At 38.4% G+C, this 20,027-nt stretch overlaps 1 protein-coding gene across 1 annotated transcript in view; it reads left to right on the forward strand.

Annotated features, from left to right (window-relative positions):
- Positions 1 to 20,027, forward strand: part of LOC143211396 (cGMP-dependent protein kinase, isozyme 2 forms cD4/T1/T3A/T3B-like) — a 181,119-nt gene that overhangs the window by 19,478 nt on the left and 141,614 nt on the right. The gene's annotated exons all lie outside the window — the stretch shown is intronic.

Below are 20,027 nucleotides of genomic sequence, written 5' to 3' on the forward strand. Positions count from 1 at the left end.
TTTCTCGGCGGCTTTGAAATAATAAATTCGTTCTGAACGACCGATTTGTGTCCGCGTAATATTTTGTTCTACCACTTGTATTCTTGAAGATACGGAATTTTCTTCAGAAAACGGACTTTTTGTCGCACTGTGCCCCCGCGGTAGAATAAGCAGGATCGTGTCGCGCACACGTGTATACATATTGTCTCGAGGATCATTGTGAGCGGGAGAACCTGAATGGGAGCACAAGAGGGGTTTCGTGGGGCTCGTACAGGCGTCAAGTGCAGCCGCCGCCTGCATTCCCGGTGCAACGACCTTGAGAATTCGGCCTCGGGTGCGAACCTTTCGAAGGCAGCTTCCTGCAGGGCGAGAGCGTGGCCGTTTTGCACGCTGCACGCACTATTTTATGAAATCGATCGTTAGCGCGCCAACGGCGCGTAACGATGACGTCAATCTCGTGCATGCGGTGTATTTGTGCGTGTGCAGTCGACAAACCCGAAAGGTATTATCTTTCACGATGCTTCCCGCGGTCTGATGTGCAGTCAGGGTGAGCTTGTACTGCTTGCACACCGCCGTGCATAACTGTAGCGCCACCCATGTTTGACAGAATTTTGAACTTTGGATGAATGATGCGAGAAAGCATGGTATTATACATAAAGCGAGAAACATTTTAGAATGCTAAACACACACTGCAAGGATTTTCGAATTTCAGAATGCAAAACTATAGCTTCACGTTCATTGTTAACACCAGGGACCACAACTGTTCTAACCCAAAAGAAAAACGTCATAGACTAACAAGTATTGGGTATGGGAATAAGTTTCCGTCGTTTCTTGTCGAAAAAATCTCGTTATTCGAACATTTGACAGTTCTTCAAGTGTTTGACGTGGATTTTCATCAAGTAATGCTCGCAAATCTGTATCTTGGAATTTTTTTGGCGCACCATCGCTAATCTTTGTCCCTTACGTCGAAATCATGTGGGTTTTAAACCGCCGAAACCATTCTTTACAACTTGTATTATATTTGATGAGGTATCGTCCCCGTAAATATCTACGAGCATACCGTAAATATCAACATTGCAATGAGCTGCATACGTTTAAAAATGAGAGCTTAAGGGTAAAAGTCGCAGATTTTCAGATTTGTCAGGGCATTTCCCCCTTACGTGATCATCTTTAAACGTTTGTAGCTCATTGCAATGTTCACCGATTTCGATGAAATTTTCCATACGTATATGTATAAGTTAGCGAAATCAATAAAACGCATTTTTTAAATTATCGTTACAGATTCAGATAAAAAAGTTGGCAAAACATCATTTTTAAAATTTTGAATGATTCCTTCCAATTGCAATCTAACAAATTTTGGTTTACTTATTATCTAGCGAACTAGCCGGTCTAACATCTTAAAAAATTCAAGTCCTCTGGACCAATTTTTGAAAAGTTATGCGATTTTTAAGGGTGTCCACTTAATATTGCCGCTGACTGTACAGTTTTTGAGAAAATTGACGTTTAGAAAAAGACATATTTTTCATTTTTGAACAAATGTTGCGATGTTATTGTAAAAGATATTGAATTGTTCTTTACAGCAAAAGATTCTGTAGATTTTCCCGAATACAGTGATATCCAATATTAATACATTATACTACAATTAATGTTATCGGCGCACTGGTTCGATCAATTGGAAAATAAGCAAAAATATCACATGAAATTTAATCCAACGTTTCGGTCTCTCAATTAAGACCATTTTCAAGAATAGAAAATTTCCGTAATTGCGTCTGTAAGAATTAATCAAAGACATTAATACATTATGATTGTTTAAACATGTTTAAAAGTCTGCTCTTTGGCGCGGTATAGTTCGATTTTCCGCTGGACCCTTATTTTTATACATATATAAATTGAAAAATATCCTCAAAAATTGATGCAAAAGTGGTGTCTATCCGCCTTTAGTGATTGTTTTTGTTTAAACAATCATAATGTATTAATATTGCATATCACTGTATTCGGGAAAGTCTACAGAATCTTTTGCTGTAAAGGACAATTCAATATCTTTTATAATAACATCACAATACTTGTTCAAAGTTGAAAAATATGTCTTTTATTAAAACTCAATTTTCTCAAAAACTGTACGTCTAGGAGAAAAATTATGGACAGATTTTGAATCATCGCGAAAAACTCCATAAGAATCGTATAGTGGGAATCGAAATACTTTTTGGCTGTTGGACAGTGTTATCAATGCAATATTTTAGGGAAAATAATTTGTTTAAGTGTCGCCTATACAATTTATTTTGTATTTTAAAATTCAGGATTAATTAGGAACAATTTAATTATACAATTTCAATGTATGTAAGTATATCTTAATACATATGTGTAATAGGAAGTAGAACAACATCGAGCAATTTTATCAGTATTTAGGCAAATTTTATCAATATTTTAGGCAAAATAATTTGTTTGGGTGTCTCCTATACAATTTATTGTGTATTTTAAAATTCAGAATTAATTAGGAACAATTTAATTATACAATTTCAATGCATGGATATCTTAATACATATGTATAATAGGAAGTAGAACAACATCGAGAAATTTTATCAGTGCAATATGTTAGGCAAAATAATTTGTTTGAGTGTCTCCTATACAATTTATTTTGTATTTTAAAATTCAGAATTATATTATAATTGGGAACAATTTAATTATAATTCAATGTATGCTTTTCAAACAACACTTTATATATGTATACATATATAATATAACAATATAATTGCATCCGAGCAATAAATTCTTGGAAATTTCTAGAACCGATTAGGTAGTACATAACTAGTGTAGCACAGTTCAACCTCCGAGCCGCCAAACGCTGAGTAAGAAACTATATCAATTAGTACAAAGTATTAATTTAAGATTGAACTAGCGTGAAGCACGCGATCCGTGAACGTGCAAATCGCTGATCTGTGCGTTTATTGTTTCACCGGCGTAAACGTTCTCGGTCTGAGCTAGTTTTACACGTATATTCCGATCACACATGCCGGAAGTGTAGAATATCTATTACATTTACTGTAAGCGAGATAATGAAATTTTTAATTAGCCCGCAAACCTTGACACTCTTTCCACGACGATTATTTCGTGCTACTGCAGATTTCTCTTTCCGATGCAGTCGATGGGACTCTTTTACGAAATCCTGTTCCACCACTTTTTTTTTATTGTCGATTGAAACGTGCAGTTTTACGCAAAAACGGCGCAGGTCAAAACAATTGATCTCATTGGATAATTAATTAAAAGTTCTAAAATTACACTACAATTATTTTATTCAATGACGATTAAACAAACAAACGTTAAACAACAAATGGTTTTAATCCAAATAGACAATGATCGATTTACATTCACTTTTGCATTAACCTTCCGTCGGGCGCAACCGATCTGTGAGGCACAGTACGAACATTTAGGTACCTCCCCCCCCCACCAGACGACGTTTGAACTTGGATCTCCCAGTAGCTGCCTGTTTTGACGTGCTCTAAGGACCCTTCCCACTTAGATTGTCTTTGACCGTCAATACAGGAAGTTATTCAAGTTTTGTTCAGATAAGCTATACATATATTTCTTAGCATCGACCCATTGCCATTTCTTTAATAGACCGGTTTGCAGCCAACATGTGGCACATTTTAGCACAATTAGAAGGTTTCTCAACCAATGCATTCAACTTAGCTTCCCAGGTCCAACAGATCGTATCGTAAAGTCGCAGTGCCAAAGGTTCGGGTCGCAAGTAAGTATCTGGAAAACACAAGAGACTCAGCCACCCCCACCCTTGGGGAAGGCCCAAAAGGGCGGCCCTACGGGTATAGACCTCACCAAGTGCACTATTTCTCTAACAGCAGTTGTATAAATGAACTTAATTAGGTGTTTATCATGTTTTTTGAATGTGGGCCCGTCAAGCACATTGCGCCCGAACTCGGCGGTCCAGATATTACGCCCGACGGAAGGTTAAACGAATCAGCTAATCTTTTACTGTACTTGTAGTACGAGAATAAATTAATTATATTATGCAAAGAAATATTTGTTCCTGTATTCCCTAAATTCTATGTCTGAAAAATAGATATTTTTTGTACAACCTATTGTGGATTTATTTTGCATGCAAGTGTTTTTCAATGTTGTAATTTGAAATGAATTTAAGTGAACGGAAAAGCAGATCTAAAAAGTCAGTTTTTTTTATTTTAACGATATTGTAAATGTGGATTTTTAGAACATTGCATTCGCTTGAAGTAATTAGTTTATTTCGTGAAAAAAATGTCAACACAATGGGCTTATTAAAATTTATCAAATTATATTTATCATATATTAAAAAATTTATTAAATTATATACTATGTATATTATAAAATTTATTAAATCATATACGTGGTATGTTAAAATTTGTCCTCGTGTAAGAAGAACATAAATAAAAATAGTTTGAAATTTTTAAAAACTGGTTAGCATGAATAGTTAAAGTTGTAATTAAAGTTGTTATTAAATAATTCCCCTTTAGGACGAATAGTCCCTGAAATACATATACATATAAAGGAAAGTATGTTCCCGAGATCCCTGACTATTAAAATTTATTAAATTATATCCATTGCATATTAAAATTTATTAAATTATGTACTATGTCCCGATTCAACGATCTTCTCTGTCAACGATCCCTAACTATTAAAATTTATTAAATTATATCCATTGTATATTAAAATTTATTAAATTATATATGCTATGTATATTAAAATTTATTAAATCATATGCATGGTATGTTAAAATTTGTCCTCATGTAAGAAGAGCATAAATAAAAATAGTTTAAAATTTTTTAAAACTGGTTAGCATGAATAGTTAAAGTTGTAATTAAAGTTGTTATTAAATAATTCCCCTTTAGGACGAATAGTCCCTGAAATATCAAGAAAAGTATGTTTCCGACACCTATCTCTGAAGACAGCTTAAATGTAGCTGTAAAATACATATGTATAGATATACGCATCCAAGAAAAATACCAGCGAAATATAAATCTGATTGAAGTCAACGCTATACTTGAGTAATGCTTTTTCGCGAGGTTTAAAGAGCCCCATTTGTGGACTGCGCTATGCCAGAGGTAGCTGACTAGTAAATGATTTAAGCACCTGCTACGTCGTTCTATGACGCCGTCGAAGACCCCATAGACCGGTCGCAGCTATCCCTCCCTCGTCCCCCATTCTCTATTTCTTCGACGTGCTTGAAACTCGTTCCTCGATAACATGAGCGGATCTTTAATGACCTCATTCCATGCACCAGGCATCGGCTACGTATTCCACTCTGGGTCATAAATAAGTATCTGGAGATTTTCGAAAAGCCTCCTCTCGCTCGATGTACAGGGTGGTCCAATAACTTTTACCACCTTCACTATTTCCGTTTTTTGCAACAATATGAAAAAGTGATATATGCAAAACTTGCATGGTGTAAAGAGGGAAACATTTTTTATATGGGTAAAGGTATTTCGGAGATTTCAAGGTCACCTTGACTATGTTTTAAATAGAATGATCTACCTTTTGTACCGTGAATCGATAGAGTATCAAATTATACGCAAAAATGTACTGACTTTTATATCTTCTAAACCTAATAGTTAACGATATATTGTCGAAATAATCTGCGCAGACTATTATGGCTGCTCTTAATTTACCGGACTCAAAATTTGTACCTCTTTCTCCTATAAATTATGATGTATTTGATATGTAATCCAGTAGATTTGTACCCGGGGCGACTGCAGATCGAAGTTTCGATCCTGCAGGATCAATGATTCAGGAGTTATGCTTGCTTAAAGTTGAGCAATCTGCTGTGTTTTTGATAGTAAGGGCGCCGCCATATTGGTTTGTAGTGACGACCGCGACCCCGACCTAATCACCAACCAACTCATTAATTATTCTGCTCGGTAAGCGGCGCGCGACCGTCACTACAAACCAATATGGCGGCGCCCTTACCTGTCAAAAACACTGCAGATTGCTCAACTTTATGCAAGCATAACTCCTGAATCATTGATCCTACAGGATCGAAACTTTGATCTGCAGCCGCCGCGGGTACAAATCTACTGGATTATGGGGGCCGTCTCCTAGCAGATGACGGTCGCGCGTGAACACTCACACACCGCTAGAGTACACTCACACACCGCTAGACCACGTATACGTACGCGAGAATTGCTAGGATCAGGGAAATGCGTTCTGATTTCTCGATAATGCAAAGACGGGGGTTTTTATTAGTCAAAATCGCTAGATAAAAGATCAATCTAGCGCGCTGTTTGCTTCAAAAGTCGTTCTTTTACGTTTCCGAGCAATGATTTTGCAATATTCGGCTGCATGTTGCCCGTCGCATGTTGCCCGTTAGATGGCGCTGCAGTCACGCCGGCGTACTAGCCTCTCCGACGGGCAACATGCAGCCGAATATTGCAAAATCATTGCTCGGAAACGTAAAAGAACGACTTTTGAAGCAAACAGCGCGCTAGATTGATCTTTTATCTAGCGATTTTGACTAATAAAAACCCCCGTCTTTGCATTATCGAGAAATCAGAACGCATTTCCCTGATCCTAGCAATTCTCGCGTACGTATACATGGTCTAGCGGTGTGTGAGTGTACTCTAGCGGTGTGTGAGTCAGTGATGCCGAAATCGTGGTACTGTGGTACTAAGCCGTGGTACGAGACCCCCCCACTATGACCTACCGTTGCCCCTACTGGCCTTCTCCAACTCGCTCACGCGCTACACTCACCAACGTACCTCTCCTAGGATATGAGAGGTACGTTGGTGAGTGTAGCGCGCGAGCGAGTTGGAGAAGGCCAGTAGGGGCAACGGTAGGTCATAGTGGGGGGTCTCGTACCACGGCTTAGTACCACAGCACCACGATTTCGGCATCACTGGTGTGAGTGTTCACGCGCGACCGTCATCTGCTAGGAGACGGCCCCCTTATATACCAAATACATCATACAAATTTTGAGTCCGTGTTGTAGTATACTATACAGGGTGATTCTGGTAACTCTCTCTCTGGGACGAGTTACATCGAAATACTTCAGGAGATATTAGACATTTCGTGTCAGAAAAGTACTTTACTACAAGAAGTATTCAAACTCTCGATATGAATTGTAGGAACTAATGCTGTGTTAATAATATATTAATGTATTAATAAATTTTTAGATTTTTTTAATAAGTGTGCTATTTTAAATGACACCTCATTTTTCACACAAATTCGTAAAATCCGATGTCTAGCGATTACATCGAGGGTATTTGGTATTATGATGAAATAGTATTGTATCCTGAAATAATCCATAATAACATTTATTCTTAAATAACGTTTCTGACACAAAATGTCAAATATGTATCTCGTGAAGTATAGACGTTTCGATGACCTTGGCTCAATACTTTTAAACGTAGGATAACATAAAAAAAACTTGAAAAAAAAAATTAAACCGACATCGAAAAAACGCACTAAAAAGTATAAAATAATTTCCATTTAATATATGTGAATACACACGAACTTAAATACAATACAATCTTTTCGAAGGCGGCGCAAAATTGAAAATTTTCGACACTGGAAATTACGAAAATCCTTAAATTGTTCTAAATACTAATATATTTATATTTAAATAATAATATATTTGCGCCGCCTCCGAAAACATTGTATTGTATTTAAGTTCGTGTGTATTCACATATATTAAATGGAAATTATTTTATACTTTTTAGTGCGTTTTTTCGAAGTCGGTTTAATTTTTTTTTTTTAAAGTTTTTTTTATTTCACACTTTTTTTTATCTCTGTTATTATCTCTGTCAGCCGTCACATTCCAAATCGTAATTTATAAATATCTGAAAGCGGCAATCGATAGCGGTAACAACGTCGCGTCGTTACTGTTCCTAATGTCTAACATTCAGCGGAGTTCACTACGGTATCACCACTCTACATTTTCGCAAATAAAATCGTAATTAATAAAGAAATGTAAAATTTTTTTGCACGGGACCATCCCGGGAACATACTCTACAAGATGCAAAAGGTTTCGTTCCGATTGGTCCATCCATCTCGACGTAATCGGTGAACATACATAGAAAAAAAAGCGAAAAAAGCGGAAAAAAAGGCACATACAGATCGAATTGAGTAACCTCCTCCTTTTTCGAAGTCGGTTAAAAAAGGGATTGATTGCTTTAACAAAACAATTTGGTTGCATTAAAGAATAAAGTGCAATTGCACCTGGTGGGTGCATCGGTGCGTCCATATAAAAAATATGGTCAGGTGTAGTTAGAAAGTATTATGACGTATGATTTTTTCCGTATGATTTTTTTCTTTTTCTATTTAAAACAGAGCAGTAACTGGTCCCAGTTCCCAGAACCATCCTGTATACTGTATACATGTGTATACTAGGGTGGAGCTTAGCTATACCTGGTAAAATTTGTTTTGCGAGATTTTTCTCACCCCCCCCCCCCTAAAATTGTGTTACAGTAAATTCTCTATAGATGCGAACGCATCGGGGGGATTTCTTCGCATCTTTCGATCGTGGTCCTACTTTTTTCGAGCTTCAATGCTTCAAAGGCCGAGCCGAACGTAGAGAAGGACAGCGCGTGTAAAGCGAGACCACGCGCGGGCCTTTGAACTGTGCCGGCGACTGCGACTCTCCGCGTCTCTTTCTTTTCTATACGCTGTCCTTCCTTGCGCCCGAAACTTTCATCGTCAATTAAACCACTAAATTCTGTTTAAATTATATCGTGTTTGGTATCATTTTAATCAAACAAATGCCAGAAATAAGGTAGTGAAAGTCCCATAACAGAATCATGGAAAATGAAGAAGATAGACTGTTGGTGTAACGTTATGATGACTCACGGGCGTTTGAACTGTGCCGACGACTGCGACTCTCCGCGTCGCGTTAGTAGTGGTTCACACCGATATACCGAGCCGAGATCAGTGTATTAAGATGGAGGGGATATTTTTTTCGCATCTGTATCGTGAAAAGATTTTCACGTCTATCGAAAATTGATTGTATTGGGTAAGAAAATAATTCCTACAAAAGATAAAGTTATTTTCTTACCCAATGGCACAATTTTAAGGGGCGGGGGGGCTGAAAAAATCTCGCAAAAAAATGTTACCAGGTATAGCTAAGGTCCACTTTAATGTGGCACGTCTTTCCGACGTCCGATTGATCTAAAACTTTGGATATATCATTTTTTCATGTAATGGAACAATATTGGGGGGTGGCGCGCCCAAAATTTCATGGTCGAAAAATAAGGTCCACCATAATGTATACCCTTGCATTACGATTTTCCTTAGAATGATCAAGTCCTCTGTGTTCATAATTTTTTGGAGGAGAAATTAATTTGTTACGGATGACGAACAGGTGTTCAATATCATCTCTGGCAGGAACCGTCCTAGATAAACGAACAGAGTTTTTCCCTAGATAAATCTATATAATTGTTTAGGTTAGTTTAGGGCCCAAACGTACGCACGACCAACTGGTCGTTGACAAAATACGAATGTTCACTTGAAGGGTACTGACAAGTACCACCCGTCATTGCAGGGCTATATAAGCCCTTACATTTCTACTCTCGTGGGCTAGTACTGTCGTAATCACGAATAGTGTCGCGTCGTGCTGCATCTCGGAAGTCAACTACCAGTGAGATCGGACGTTCGTTCCTTTTGAATCAAAGTTTAACCGTACAGATTCCGCGAGTTCGGTCTAAAATCTGTTAGGCAGTGACAAGGTTGCTCCGAGTCCCCCGCATTGCCAGTGCGTCAACACCGTGCGTCTTAGCTTAGGTAATATCACCTTTCAATTTCTTTTCTATTCTAAATTCAGTTCATTCGCGACACAAGTACACTTGTAGAACGAAACTCTATAGTAAGAATATATTTGTCTTCTTTAATAATTAACTCAAATTCATTAAACCCATAATTATCGTCCAATATCCTAACCAAGTAATTGAACGTCCCCACATGATACAATCTTACCGCTCGGATTGTATCAATTAAATTATACTAGTTACGAGGCTTACTAATTATCCTAGCAATTCCCTGATTAACCATCAGGTTCTTTCGCGACATTCCAATTGTCCGAACAGAGATTTATCCAACCTAGCGGCTCCCCAGTTTTGCATTGGGTTCGTCCGCATCCTAACAGCTCCCTGATTTCGCATCAGGTTCGTCTGTGCTATTATACAACCTCCTAGCAGCTCCCCGGTTTTGCATCGGGTTCGTCTGCGTTTGACTCCATTCCTAGAGGCTCCCTGACTTCGCGTCAGGTTCGTCCTCGCTGTCAATAATCCTAGCGGCTCCCCAATTTCGCATTGGGTTCGTCCGCGTTCCTTAACTAACAAATTTATATCATATTCCTAGGGTAATAACCCTTCGCCGGCCACTCGTGCTGCTCGCGGCCCTGGCTCGTAACAGAACTGGTGACAGCGGTGGGATAGTTCAATTATTTTAGGATCACTTTAATTTTGGGTTTACTACGTTAAATTACTCGTACCTGAGTATTGACAATATACTAGTTTTCCTAGTTACGTCTCAATATTATTAGCAATATACTAGTTTTCGCTAGTCACGCTTTTATACCAATAATATACTAGTTTTCCTAGTAAAAAGGTTTCGATAATATACTAGTTTTCTCTAGTTACATTCTTTAAAAATGCCGAATTCAGCTGCAAATATTTCTTTCGTTGACATAATGAACTTGACGGTTTCGCTTGCAAACTCTATGTCGCTGTTGACGCAAAAGACATGCTTACAGAATGTTACTTCGACAATTCCGACCTTTAACGGGGAAGACCCCTCTTTGATTCGTTTCGCGCAAACTTTAGAGGACGGGTTAACTTTGATTCCGGAGGGTACGGAAACCGAGTATCTGGCAATTGTTCTTACTAAGCTCGTCGGGCCAGCACGTAGATGCACATTAGAGCACAAGTTTACTACCGTAAAAGCGTTAATTCAACATTTGAAGAAACGGTTCGCACCCGGCAAGAGCCTATCATATTATCAAGTGGAAATCGCGAAACTACATATTCGCGAAGGAGAAAGCCTACGACAATACATCGATAGGACAAGCCACTTGGTCTACTGTACGCGCGGAGCCATGAGGGAAAAATACGAGGCACATGCTGAAGAATTTATCAAATTGATGGAAAAGGACGTCATTGAAAACTTCATCGATGGATTACCGGATCGGATTTCCCTGAAGGTGTCGGCTATCTTGAAGGATATAAAAAATCTGGAGGATGCTTACGACGCCGTGCTACAGATAGATAAAAGATTAAGGAATCGACGACAGTCGCCTCGGAGTGAATCACCATCAAGGTGGTCCCGCCGAGATTCATATGACCAGGACTCTCGCTACCGCGATCGTGAAGTGTCATATCCCTTATCTCCAAGCAAATATGACCGACACAGGGATCAACGCACGAGACCATCTGGTTTTGAGGAGGAAAGAGAAGGACGAGCGTCTGCCTGGACCTTGCGTCACAGGAGCCCCTCCGGTTCCCCCTCCAACCGTTCGGATTCGTCAATTGTGAGAGACGGAGAGAAACGGTATACAATTTTAAAAAATTCCGATAGGAATCGCATGTCAAAATCGTATTGTTGGCATTGCGGAACATCCGGACACGATGGAAAATTCTGCAAGAATCGACCGCGTAGTCCGCGATTCCAAAGAGATTCGCGAGATTCGTCCGTAGAATCGAACAAATCTTTAAACTTCGATCGCGCTCACCGTACAGGCGACACGATGAGCGAAAACAAAGAAGTTCGCCAAAGAACTGTCCGCTTCGAGGAAAAACCCTCATCAAGGAAGCTCCAGCACCACGAATCAAAATCAAAATCCCAGAACTGGAATCAGGCACGGGAGAATTTCTAATTGATGGTGGAGCATCCGTAAATTTAGTAGTTCTTGACGTTTTAGGAGAAGGAGCAGAAATTGTTTCACGCGAAGAAATTGAAATAACTGGTCTTACTACAAATCCAATTCGCACTCTAGGAACTACGATACTTCACATACACGAAGCTCCTGCGTTTTTCTACGTAGTGAAGCGCCTTGCAATAGAAGCAGATGGACTTATAGGAAGCCCATTTTTAAAACAGGAAGAAGCAGAAATTTCTTATTACCATGGGACACTGGTATTAAAAAATAAGCCCATCAGGCCTATTCGATTTTCAAATTACCAGCAGGACTCAGATGTACGGACCAAACATCGCATCGATGCCCGAACATCTCAACAGATTGCCATAAGAATAGCTAATCCAAGGATAAAAGAAGGCTATTTACCACGCATAAAAACGCACAAACAACTCTACATAGGAGAAGCCGCCGTCCTGAACGACGGAGGAAAATGTCATGTTATGGCAACCAACACTAGCGAGGAAGCCATAGACGTAGAAATAGAGCCACAAATCGTGGAACCTTACGACATTTTGAGCACATCAGATGAAGATATTTATTCAGAGGTACGTCAACATTGTAATTACAAAACTAGAGAAGATAGGATACAGGGAATCTCCGAAACGCTAAATTTGAGTCACCTGAACAAAGAAGAACGGTGTAGCATCACCGCATTGATAAAGGAATTTCCCGATCGATTTTATCTCCCCGGAGATAAATTAGGGAAGGCATCTGATTTCAAGCACTCCTTACATACAACTGATGAGATTCCGATTAACACGAGACAGTATCGCTACCCTCCTGTACACCAAGAGGAAATAAAAAAGCAAATCAATGGCTTATTATCCGATGGTATTATTACTCCGTCGAAATCTCCGTACAATTCACCCTTGTGGATTGTACCCAAAAAACCAGACGCGCAAGGAAACAAACGTTGGCGCATGGTAATAGATTTTCGTGCGCTTAACGAGAAGACCATTTCCGATAAATATCCACTGCCTCAAATTACGGAAATATTGGATCGTCTCGGAGGAGCCAAATACTTCTCCGTTTTCGATCTTGCTAGTGGGTTCCACCAAATAGAAATGGATCCGAAAGACAGACAGAAGACAGCTTTCACCACCCCTAATGGACATTATGAATTTCCACGAATGCCGTTTGGTTTGAAAAATGCACCACCTACTTTTCAACGCCTCATGGATCAGGTATTAACTGGACTCCAGGGAACGGACGTTTTCATTTACCTGGATGATATCGTGGTTTACGCTGCGTCATTACACGAACACAACATTAAAGTCAGGAAATTATTAAACCGCTTGCGAGAACATGGTTTAACTCTTCAAACCAATAAATGCGAATTCTTACGAAAAGAAGTTGCATACCTTGGACATATTATTTCAAGACAGGGAGTAAAACCTGATCCCCGAAAATTAAAGGCTGTCAAGGATTTCCCAACGCCTACCTCACAGAAAAATATACAACAGTTTTTGGGTTTAGTAGGATATTACCGAAGATTCGTACCAGATTTCACTACAAAAGCAAAATCTTTAATTGACCTTCTAGGAAAGGGCAGAAAATTCAAATGGACTGAAGAACAGGAAAACAGTTTCAAGCAGTTACGTGAAGAACTCTGTCGAGAGCCTATTTTACAATATCCAGATTTCAGCAAACCATTCGTCATTACAACAGACGCCTCTGAATATGCCGTTGGAGCCGTGCTTAGTCAAGGTGAAATAGGAAATGATCTGCCGATCGCTTATGCATCACGTAGCCTCAACAAAGCAGAGAGAAATTATTCAGCCACGGAAAAAGAATGTTTAGCAATGGTATACGCCGTCATATATTTCCGACCATATGTGTACGGAACAAAATTCACATTGGTTACAGATCATCGACCATTAGTTTGGCTACATTCTGTGAAAGATCCGACATCAAGACTCATGAAATGGAAGCTCCGACTATTAGAATATGATTATCAGGTCGTCCATAAATCTGGAAAAACAAATAAGAATGCTGATGCATTGTCACGTAATCCTACTTCCATCTGTTTACCACTCACCCCGAGGGAACTCAAAGACCCCGATTTTAAAATCCAAATACCGAAAACAGCTGTCGACGCTGTTTCAATAGGACAACGCGTCAGACAACTACATCGAGACCGAGAAAAACGGCCGAAATATCAACAAACAAGCAGCAGTTCAGATGAGACGGAACAACCCGCCCTGGGGAAGGTTCAACACTCACCAATTATTAACATAAATAGAACTCTTCCGAGTTTATCTAAAGAGATAGTGATGCCAGACGAAGATCAGGACAACGCACGCCATTTTTTGCCCGCAGCAAACTCCACAGAAATTTTTTCTACGGATAAGAATACGACCTTATCTGGTGATTTAATTTCGTTTGAGGAGCCACTGGAAAACACCGTTATAGAGAATAGGAACAATTTACAGCAGGATGTACCCTACATACCGCAGGTACCATTTCCTGAAATAGGTGGAATTTTGCAACCCAACGTAATTCGATTTCCAAACAATATAATACGCAAAGCAAGGACGCGGCAACTACCTGATCGCACAGCCGACCCTTACCCATTCTTTGACGCCGATACCGATGGTTCTTCTACCGAAACTGACCTGGAAGCGCCGCCGGAACCGAAACAGAGGATTAGCATTTCTTCAAACACCCTTACCGCAAAGGAAGACCATTATGTACATTTCATATCAGCTGATCGCAACCTAATAACCCCCGTAGGAAAACTGTTACTGGACACGGGATTGATAAATAAGCAAGAACTTTTAGCTGCACGACCGAAAAAGGGACAGGTCATAATTTCAAACAATGGGTTATTTAAAACCTTCAGCATTGTAATTTCCGATAACTTCTATGATAAACCAAAAGGATTGGATATAATTAATGGATTGAAAACTCTTCAATCTGCTTTAGAACAAAATAGGAGCAAATCTTTTCGAATATCCGCCACCGGAGATCATCATAAATCATCGCCTGATGAACTTTTCAAAGCATTAAAAGAAGTCTTTACAGATTCAACTTATCAAATTACAATATGTAACTGTGTTATTACTACACCTTCCGTAGAAGACAGGCAAGAAATCATCCATGAAGCACATGATAGCCTAATAGGAGGGCATAAAGGAGTTACAAAAACCTACAATCGCATTCGATCAAGATTTCATTGGCCGCACATGCGCAACGAAATTCAGGATTACATCCGAAAATGTAAAAGTTGTCAGGAGCAAAAATTAGTCAGAACGAAAACTCGACAACCTATGTTGATCACCGACACACCGTTGGACGCATTTGAAAAAATTTCATTAGATACCGTTGGACCATTACCAATTACACCTGGAGGGAACCGATACATTCTCACCATGCAGGACAATCTAACCAAATATTGTATTGCAGTAGCGATACCTAATATCCGAGCCACTACCATCGCAGATGCTTTTGCACGGCATTTTATTGCAATATATGGGACACCTCGAGCCATACTCACGGATAAGGGAACCAGCTTCATTGGAACTCTTATGACAAATCTGTCAGAAATATTCAAGATTAAACAAATCACCACCTCCGGATACCGACCACAAACTAATGGATCATTGGAGCGAAGCCATATTGTTCTTACAGAATACCTCAAACACTATATGGAGAACTACGAGGATTGGGATTTATTAATTCCGTTTGCAATGTTTTCTTATAACACGTCTGTTCATGAAGCTACCAACTTCACACCATATGAATTAATTTTTGGTAAACAGGCTCGAGAGCCAACCTCATTTCCAACCGGTACAATTTTGAAGACATATGGAGACTATTTATCGGAACTAATAACAAATATAGTCCGAATCCGTAATATAGCAGCAAATGGAAACCATGCATAACGATCTTCTAAGGAGCAGGACTACCTCCACCGACAGCAGTCTCTACCTGAGCACCACCTAGCAATAAGTACACTTACACCTACACTACACTCGTTAAAAATTTTTTCTCTTCAGTTTATTTTTTTTCTCTCCACTTTTTTCTTTTTTTTCTTAAAGTCTATTGTATCTAGGACGTTTCCTTCCTGATGAGAAAGCATCACGGGAACCGCGATGTTTCTTCTTGGTGGGGAGATGTTACGGATGACGAACAGGTGTTCAATATCATCTCTGGCAGGAACCGTCCTAGATAAACGAACAGAGTTTTTCCCTAGATAAATCTATATAATTGTTTAGGTTAGTTTAGGGCCCAAACGTACGCACGACCAACTGGTCGTTGACAAAATACGAATGTTCACTTGAAGGGTACTGACAAGTACCACCCGTCATTGCAGGGCTATATAAGCCCTTACATTTCTACTCTCGTGGGCTAGTACTGTCGTAATCACGAATAGTGTCGCGTCGTGCTGCATCTCGGAAGTCAACTACCAGTGAGATCGGACGTTCGTTCCTTTTGAATCAAAGTTTAACCGTACAGATTCCGCGAGTTCGGTCTAAAATCTGTTAGGCAGTGACAAGGTTGCTCCGAGTCCCCCGCATTGCCAGTGCGTCAACACCGTGCGTCTTAGCTTAGGTAATATCACCTTTCAATTTCTTTTCTATTCTAAATTCAGTTCATTCGCGACACAAGTACACTTGTAGAACGAAACTCTATAGTAAGAATATATTTGTCTTCTTTAATAATTAACTCAAATTCATTAAACCCATAATTATCGTCCAATATCCTAACCAAGTAATTGAACGTCCCCACATGATACAATCTTACCGCTCGGATTGTATCAATTAAATTATACTAGTTACGAGGCTTACTAATTATCCTAGCAATTCCCTGATTAACCATCAGGTTCTTTCGCGACATTCCAATTGTCCGAACAGAGATTTATCCAACCTAGCGGCTCCCCAGTTTTGCATTGGGTTCGTCCGCATCCTAACAGCTCCCTGATTTCGCATCAGGTTCGTCTGTGCTATTATACAACCTCCTAGCAGCTCCCCGGTTTTGCATCGGGTTCGTCTGCGTTTGACTCCATTCCTAGAGGCTCCCTGACTTCGCGTCAGGTTCGTCCTCGCTGTCAATAATCCTAGCGGCTCCCCAATTTCGCATTGGGTTCGTCCGCGTTCCTTAACTAACAAATTTATATCATATTCCTAGGGTAATAACCCTTCGCCGGCCACTCGTGCTGCTCGCGGCCCTGGCTCGTAACAAATTATTAATTATTAGAACTTAATTATTGATTTTGACTGACTCGATATTTTATAGGGCAGGGGGGTTAAACTATAAAATATCTTTTGTAATAATAATATTGTTAGAATCAAATATTATTTCACACTAAATCATCAAATAAATGTAAATATTAAAATAGCAGTGTAATTCAATATTTGTAGAAAAATGTAAACATTTCCAACAGTTGTCAAATCTCAACAGTAATAAACTGGTTAGTATTCTACCAACGGTACAGCGATAAAAATTTGTCAAATTTCGACTAGTTTGAAAATGAATTCTGTATTCCTAGCGCGATACACATTACATCAAACGACGAAACAGGTTCTTTCCATCACACAGCACCGGTCGAAATTATGAGAACTGGTTTCACAATTAATGATATGGAAAAATACTATTTTACAAGCTTCCAGACAGATGATTTATATAACGAAGGACTATTCATGTAGCTATCGAATGTTCATTAAAATGTCATAAAATAACCTTTCACTTTTTATTAACTGTGAGCTCGATTGAATGCTGCAGCATTCAACAACGTTCTGTATCATAGAAGGTGGATCGCAGTAAGAAATAATTTTCATTAAAATTACGTTTGCACAAAATTTTCAAGTTTGAGGTCATTTCAAGGTCACAGTATAGTACACCGTTAAATTCGTCTCGACGTCAGAAACAATCCTATGATGTCCAAAACATATGGTGCCATTTAAAAAAGTCAAGGTGACCTTTACTTTTGTACGTAAAAAGCATTTTTTCAGATTTAAGAATACGCGAACATGTAGCTGACCAAGTACTGAGAAACTTTTGTCTAAAACATTCTTTAATTGCACTACTGGAAATGCCTAAAACAATGGTGAGATAACTTAACGGAAACACCGTGTATAACTAGTATACATAGATATTTATGCAAAGTAGAAATTTTCTAAGTCGATGTAAGAATTAAATGGAGTTAAATGAAAATTAAATGAAAATGTTCTTCTAATGTCTTTACAGTTTGTTATTTTACCTAGTACTTGCACAAGTTACTAGTAATTAGATAAAGTTTACATAAAAATTAGACTAATAATACTCACTAATATCATTTTAATATCTGTTTAAACAGAGTTTAGACAATAATTTTATGAATGTAAAACGAAAAAGCATAGTTCTGATAAAAATCTGACAGTGTCATTTGCATTCAACCTTGGAAACAGCGCGCCCGAAGCCACCAAAATGGTTGGTGCTGCAAATGGTGAAGGAACTGTGACTGTCATAGCTCATTCGACTGACATAGCTCCATCTGATTACCATTTGTTCAGGTCGCTATAACATCATTTAGCGGACACACGTTTCGAATCAGTCGTTCAGAATGAATTTATTATTTCAAAGCCGCCGAGAAATCGCCAGAAACATGGTGAAGGATCATTAATCATAATGATAGATACTTCGATAAATGAAAACGTATTAAACACTGTGTGAAAATAAATAAAATGTGTTCAAAAATTGTTATTCAAAAAGAGGCTAGCTAATAATTATTTGCTCACTCTTGTACGTTTCTTTAATTGTTCCATGTTTGAATTGTTATTTGACATATTCGATGTGAATTAGATGTGAATAATAATTCGCGTTCGATTAAATTATTGAATTGTAAGTTATTTAATTAAATGCAGTTGATCCAAGAAATATTTGAACACTAACAATTTCGTCAAAAATGATCGTACGACAATAAATTTCGATTCATTTTAAAGTTGAAAGCCTATAATTATATCATCCATCGTTCATTTTGTTCCAAGATTTTTTTTCATGATGTATCGAGTGAGAAACTGAAGACGTGTTTTTTCTCGAAAATGCTATACATTCAAACGACTGTGAAAACTTTGACAATTTTTTCCCGTAAATAAAACTGCCATGGATATGAAGATTGAAGCTTCCACTTTACAATAGTATGTTGAAAATTGATGTACGATTTTTTTTCCTCGTTTTATCGAGTTTTGAATGAGAGGTATAAGTTACACTATTAGGGCTTTACGCGACAAAATTTGTTCCTCGTTTTTGTTCCATAAAACAGCGAAAAACATCGTATATCAATTTTTGAGAATTCGTTGTAAAAAGGAGACGTCAATCTTCAAATCTATGGCAGTTTCATTTACGAGAAGAATTTTTTAATGTTTTTAGAGACTTTTGAATTTACAGTAATTTTTGGGGAAAGTGGGTCTCTGGTTTCCCACTTGGTACATCGTGTAAAAATAAAACAGAGGAAAACGAACAATGTTTTGCGAAAGTAAAGGCTTCAAGCTTTAAAATGAGTCTAGACATGTTGTGCTACTTGCTTTTCTAAAATGATTACAATTTAAATATCGAGAATTTGTCGAGAGAATCGCGAATGTTTAGAATTTTCAACTTTAAAGTCTAGGCTTATGGTTGTGCCGCTTGTTTTTATAAAATGATCACAATTCGAATATCGAGAATTCATCGAGAGAGTCGCGAATGTTCCAAATTTAAACGTATATATTAAAATTTAAAGTCTAGACTTATGGTTGTGCTACTTGTGTTTTCATAAAACTATCGCAATTTCAATATCCATGAAGAATTTTAAAAAACTTCAAATACTTTTTGGATCCACGGCATACAAAACGAAAATGGAAGAAGTCCTCTACGGGTACAAGAATGAGAAAAGAATTTACCTCGAGATGATAAAAAATTCTACTCACAGTATCAATATCAGGAACAACATTTCAGCTACCGTGTTCCTCTAACGGTGAACAAAAACGTGAATTTGCATAAACATCTGTAGTCTGGTTATAGACATACTTAAGCTGTACAATAAACATAGGTTTGCGATAAACGCGGAATACGTTTTTCATGCAGCGGATTACCGATAAAATATCTGACGAACAAGTTTGCAAGAGGCAGGAGCTGCGAAGCAGGAGATTAACAAGAGGTATTTCTCTATTTCTACATACGGCCGTCACCGTAGTGACTATAG

This window comes from Lasioglossum baleicum, chromosome 8 (genome assembly GCF_051020765.1).
Source record: "Lasioglossum baleicum chromosome 8, iyLasBale1, whole genome shotgun sequence".
Lineage (NCBI taxonomy): Eukaryota > Metazoa > Arthropoda > Insecta > Hymenoptera > Halictidae > Lasioglossum > Lasioglossum baleicum.